The sequence below is a fragment of the Bufo bufo genome, chromosome 1 (genome assembly GCF_905171765.1).
Source record: "Bufo bufo chromosome 1, aBufBuf1.1, whole genome shotgun sequence".
In the NCBI taxonomy this organism is placed as follows: Eukaryota; Metazoa; Chordata; class Amphibia; order Anura; family Bufonidae; genus Bufo; species Bufo bufo.
Genome location: NC_053389.1, coordinates 114,869,756 through 114,875,755, shown reverse-complemented (window position 1 = coordinate 114,875,755; position 6,000 = coordinate 114,869,756).

The following is a 6,000-nucleotide window of genomic DNA, read 5'->3' as shown; positions in this document are numbered from 1 at the left end:
TAACATAGCAACAGACAAGTCGATTATTACAACAAGAGGAATGAGGGCCCTGCTCGCAAGAGCTTGCAATCTATGAGGGGATAGGGGTGACACAACAGGTAGAAGTGCTTGTTATGTACGATAGTCCAGCCATTTTGGGAGAATAGGGGAGCAGATATAAAGATATAAAGCCACATGAGGCGGTCAGCAGCCAATATACGAAGTGCTTCCGGATGCAGTGGAGGCTCAGCTTCAGGGAATGATAAATGGGCTATGGGGAGGTTAGATCAAGGGAGGTGATAGGCCACCCTGAAAAGATGTGTTTATAGCAAACGCTTAAAACTGTGCATGTTGTGATTAAGCCTGATTTCTTGGGGTAGGGCATTCCAGAGAACCGGTGCAGCTCGGGAGAAATCTTGGAGCCGGGAGAGAGAGGTTCAGATTTCAGTCGTAAGTCATTGGCTGAACGGAGAGCACGGGTAGGGTGGTAGACAGAGATGAGGGAAGAGATGTAGGGTGGTACAGCACTGTCAAGGGCTTTGTTGATGAGGACGAGCAGTTTGAATTGGATTCTATAGTGTATATAAGGCCCCTTTCACACTTGCGTTGTCCGGATCCGGCGTGTACTCCACTTGCCGGAATTACACCCCGGATCCGGAAAAACGCAAGTGTACTGAAAGCATTTGAAGACGGATCCGTCTTCAAAATGCGTTCAGTGTTACTATGGCACCCAGGACGCTATCAAAGTCCTGGTTGCCATAGTAGGAGCGGGGAGCGGGGGAGCAGTATACTTACCGTCCGTGCGGCTCCCGGGGCGCTCCAGAATGACGTCAGAGCGCCCCATGCGCATGGATGACGTGTCCAATGCGATCACATGATCCATGCGCTTGGGGCGCCCTGACGTCACTCTGGAGCGCCCCGGGAGCCGCACGGACGGTAAGTACACTGCTCCCCCGCTCCCCGCTACACTTTACCATGGCTGCCAGGACTTTAGCGTCCCGGCAGCCATGGTAACCATTCAGAAAAAGCTAAACGTCGGATCCGGCAATGCGCCGAAACGACGTTTAGCTTAAGGCCGGATCCGGATCAATGCCTTTCAATGGGCATTAATTCCGGATCCGGCCTTGCGGCAAGTGTTCAGGATTTTTGGCCGGAGCAAAAAGCGCAGCATGCTGCGGTATTTTCTCCGGCCAAAAAACGTTCCGTTCCGGAACTGAAGACATCCTGATGCATCCTGAACGGATTACTCTCCATTCAGAATGCATTAGGATAATCCTGATCAGTATTCTTCCGGCATAGAGCCCCGACGACGGAACTCTATGCCGGAAGACAAGAACGCAGGTGTGAAAGAGCCCTAAAATGAGAATGCTTGGACTGGGAGAAAACGTCTGTATGTGGGTAAGTAACTGGCTCAATGATAGAAAACAGAGGGTGGTTATTAACGGTACACACTCAGATTGGGACACTGTCACTAGTGGAGTACCTCAGGGGTCAGTATTGGGCCCTATTCTCTTCAATATATTTATTAATGATCATGTAGAGGGCTTGCATAGTAAAATATAAATTTTCGCAGATGACACTAAACTGTGTAAAGTAATTAACACTGAAGAGGACAGTATACTGCTACAGAGGGATCTGGATAGATTGGAGGCTTGGGCAGATAAGTGGCAGATGAGGTTTAACACTGACAAATGTAAAGTTATGCACATGGGAAGGAATAATGCAAGTCATCCGTACATACTAAATGGTAAAACACTCGGTAACACTGACATGGAAAAGGATCTAGGAATTTTAATAAACAGCAAACTAAGCTGCAAAAAACTGTCTCAGGCTGCTGCTGCCAAGGCCAATAAGATAATGGGTTGCATCAAAAGGGGCATAGATGCCCGTGATGAGAACATATTCCTACTACTTTACAAATAATTAGTCAGACCACACATGGAGTACTGTGTACAGTTCTGGGCTCCAGTGAACAAGGCAGACATAGCAGAGCTGGAGAGGGTCCAGAGGAGGGCAACTAAAGTAATAACTGGAATGGGGCAACTACAGTACCCTGAAAGATTATCAAAATTAGGGTTATTCACGTTAGAAAAAAGACGACTGAGGGGAGATCTAATTACTATGTATAAATATATCAGGGGTCAGTACAGAGATCTCTCCCATCATCTATTTATCCCCAGGACTGTAACTGTGACGAGGGGACATCCTCTGAGTTTGGAGGAAAGAAGGTTTGTACACAAACATCGAAAAGGATTCTTTACGGTAAGAGCAGTGAGACTATGGAACTCTCTGCCTGAGGAGGTGGTGATGGTGAGTACAATAAAGGAATTCAAGAGGGGCCTGGATGTGTTTCTGGAGCGTAATAATATTACAGGCTATAGCTACTAGAGAGGGGTCGTTGATCCAGGGAGTTAGTCTGATTGCCTGATTGGAGTCGGGAAGGAATTTTTTATTCCCCTAAAGTGAGGAAAATTGGCTTCTACCTCCCAGGGTTTTTTTTGCCTTCCTCTGGATCAACTTGCAGGATAACAGGCCGAACTGGATGGACAAATGTCTTTTTTCGGCCTTATGTACTATGGGTAGCCAGTGCAGTGACACAGGGTGGAGGCATCAGAGTAGCGGTTGGACAGATTGGTGACCCTGGCTGCTGCATTAAGAATAGATTGGAGAGGGGAGAGTCTGGTGAGGGGGAGGCCAATTAACCACCTCCGGACCGCCTAACGCAGATTCGTGTTCCGGAGGTGGCAGCCCTGCGCAGAGTCACGCATATACGCGTCATCTCGCGCGAGCCGAGACTTCCTGTGAACGCGCGCACACAGGCGCGCACGCTCACAGGAACTGAAGGTAAGAGAGTTGATCTCCAGCCTGCCAGCGGCGATCGTTCGCTGGCAGGCTGGAGATGTGTTTTTTTTAACCCCTAACAGGTATATTAGACGCTGTTTTGATAACAGCGTCTAATATACCTGCTACCTGGTCCTCTGGTGGTCCCCTTTGTTTGGATCGACCACCAGAGGACACAGGTAGCTCAGTAAAGTACCACCAAGCACCACTACACTACACTACACCCCCCCCCCCGTCACTTATTAACCCCTTATTAGCCCCTGATCACCCCTGATCACCCCATATAGACTCCCTGATCACCCCCCTGTCATTGATTACCCCCCTGTCATTGATCAACCCCCTGTAAAGCTCCATTAAGATGTCCGCATGATTTTTACGGATCCACTGATACATGGATCGGATCCGCAAAACGCATACGGACGTCTGAATGAAGCCTTACAGGGGCGTGATCAATGACTGTGGTTATCACCACATATAGACTCCCTGATCACCCCCCTGTCATTGATTACACCCCTGTCATTGATCAACCCCCTGTAAAGCTCCATTCAGATGTCCGCATGATTTTTACGGATCCACTGATAGATGGATCGGATCCGCAAAACGCATACGGACGTCTGAATGAAGCCTTACAGGGGCGTGATCAATGACTGTGGTGATCACCCCATATAGACTCCCTGATCACCCCCCTGTCATTGATTACACCCCTGTCATTGATCAACCCCCTGTAAAGCTCCATTCAGATGTCCGCATGATTTTTACGGATCCACTGATAAATGGATCGGATCCGCAAAACGCATACGGACGTCTGAATGAAGCCTTACAGGGGTGTGATCAATTACTGTGGTGATCACCCCATATAGACTCCCTGATCACCCCCCTGTCATTGATCAACCCCCTGTAAAGCTCCATTCAGATGTCCGCATGATTTTTACGGATCCACTGATAGATGGATCGGATTCGCAAAACGCATACGGACGTCTGAATGAAGCCTTACAGGGGCGTGATCAATGACTGTGGTTATCACCCCATATAGACTCCCTGATCACCCCCCTGTCATTGATTACACTCCTGTCATTGATCAACCCCCTGTAAAGCTCCATTCAGATGTCCGCATGATTTTTACGGATCCACTGATAGATGGATCGGATCCGCAAAACGCATACGGACGTCTGAATAAAGCCTTACAGGGGCGTGATCAATGACTGTGGTTATCACCCCATATAGACTCCCTGATCACCCCCCTGTCATTGATTACACCCCTGTCATTGATCAACCCCCTGTAAAGCTCCATTCAGATGTCCGCATGATTTTTACGGATCCACTGATAGATGGATCGGATCCGCAAAACGCATACGGACGTCTGAATGAAGCCTTACAGGGGCGTGATCAATGACTGTGGTTATCACCCCATATAGACTCCCTGATCACCCCCCTGTCATTGATTACACCCCTGTCATTGATCAACCCCCTGTAAAGCTCCATTCAGATGTCCGCATGATTTTTACGGATCCACTGATAGATGGATCGGATCCGCAAAACACATACAGGCGTCTCCCTGGAGCCTTCCAGGGGGGGTGATCACCCCATTCAGACTCCCTGATCACCCCCCTGTCATTGATCACCCCCCCCTGTCATTGATCACCCCCCCCTGTCATGCTGCATTCAGATGTCCGTATGATTTTTACGGATCCACGGATACATGGATCGGATCCGCAAAACACATACGGACATCTGAATGGAGCCTTACAGGGGGGTGATCAATGACAGGGGGGTGATCACCCCATATAGACTCTCTGATCACCCCCCTGTCATTGATCACCCCCCTGTCATTGATCACCCCCCTGTCATTGATCACCCCCCTGTCATTGATCACCCTCTGTAAGGCTCCATTCAGACATTTTTTTGGCCCAAGTTAGCGGAATTATTATTTTTTTTTCTTACAAAGTCTCATATTCCACTAACTTGTGTCAAAAAATAAAATCTCACATGAACTCCCCATACCCCTCACGGAATCCAAATGCGTAAAATTTTTTAGACATTTATATTCCAGACTTCTTCTCACGCTTTAGGGCCCCTAGAATGCCAGGGCAGTATAAATACCCCACATGTGACCCCATTTCGGAAAGAAGACACCCCCAGGTATTCCGTGAGGGGCATATTGAGTCCATGAAAGATTGAAATTTTTGTCCCAAGTAAGCGGAACGGGAGACTTTGTGAGAAAAAAATAAAAAATATCAATTTCCGCTAACTTGTGCCAAAAAAAAAAAAATTCTATGAACTCGCCATGCCCCTCATTGAATACCTTGGGGTGTCTTCTTTCCAAAATGGGGTCACATGTGGGGTATTTATACTGCCCTGGCATTCTAGGGGCCCCAAAGCGTGAGAAGAAGTCTGGTATCCAAATGTCTAAAAATGCCCTCCTAAATGGAATTTGGGCACCTTTGCGCATCTAGGCTGCAAAAAAGTGTCACACATCTGGTATCGCCGTAATCGGGAGAAGTTGGGGAATGTGTTTTGGGGTGTCATTTTACATATGCCCATGCTGGGTGAGAGAAATATCTTGGTCAAATGCCAACTTTGTATAAAAAAATGGGAAAAGTTGTCTTTTGCCAAGATATTTCTCTCACCCAGCATGGGTATATGTAAAATGACACCCCAAAACACATTCCCCAACTTCTCCTGAATACGGCGATACCACATGTGTGACACTTTTTTGCAGCCTAGGTGGGCAAAGGGGCCCATATTCCAAAGAGCACCTTTAGGATTTCACAGGTCATTTACCTACTTACCACACATTAGGGCCCCTGGAAAATGCCAGGGCAGTATAACTACCCCACAAGTGACCCCATTTTGGAAAGAAGACACCCCAAGGTATTCCGTGAGGGGCATGGCGAGTTCCTAGAATTTTTTATTTTTTGTCACAAGTTAGTGGAAAATGATGATTTTTTTTATTTATTTTTTTCCATACAAAGTCTCATATTCCACTAACTTGTGACAAAAAATAAAAACTTCCATGAACTCACTATGCCCATCAGCGAATACCTTGGGGTCTCTTCTTTCCAAAATGGGGTCACTTGTGGGGTAGTTATACTGCCCTGGCATTCTAGGGGCCCAAATGTGTGGTAAGGAGTTTGAAATCAAATTCTGTAAAAAATGACCAGTGAAATCCGAAAGGTGCTC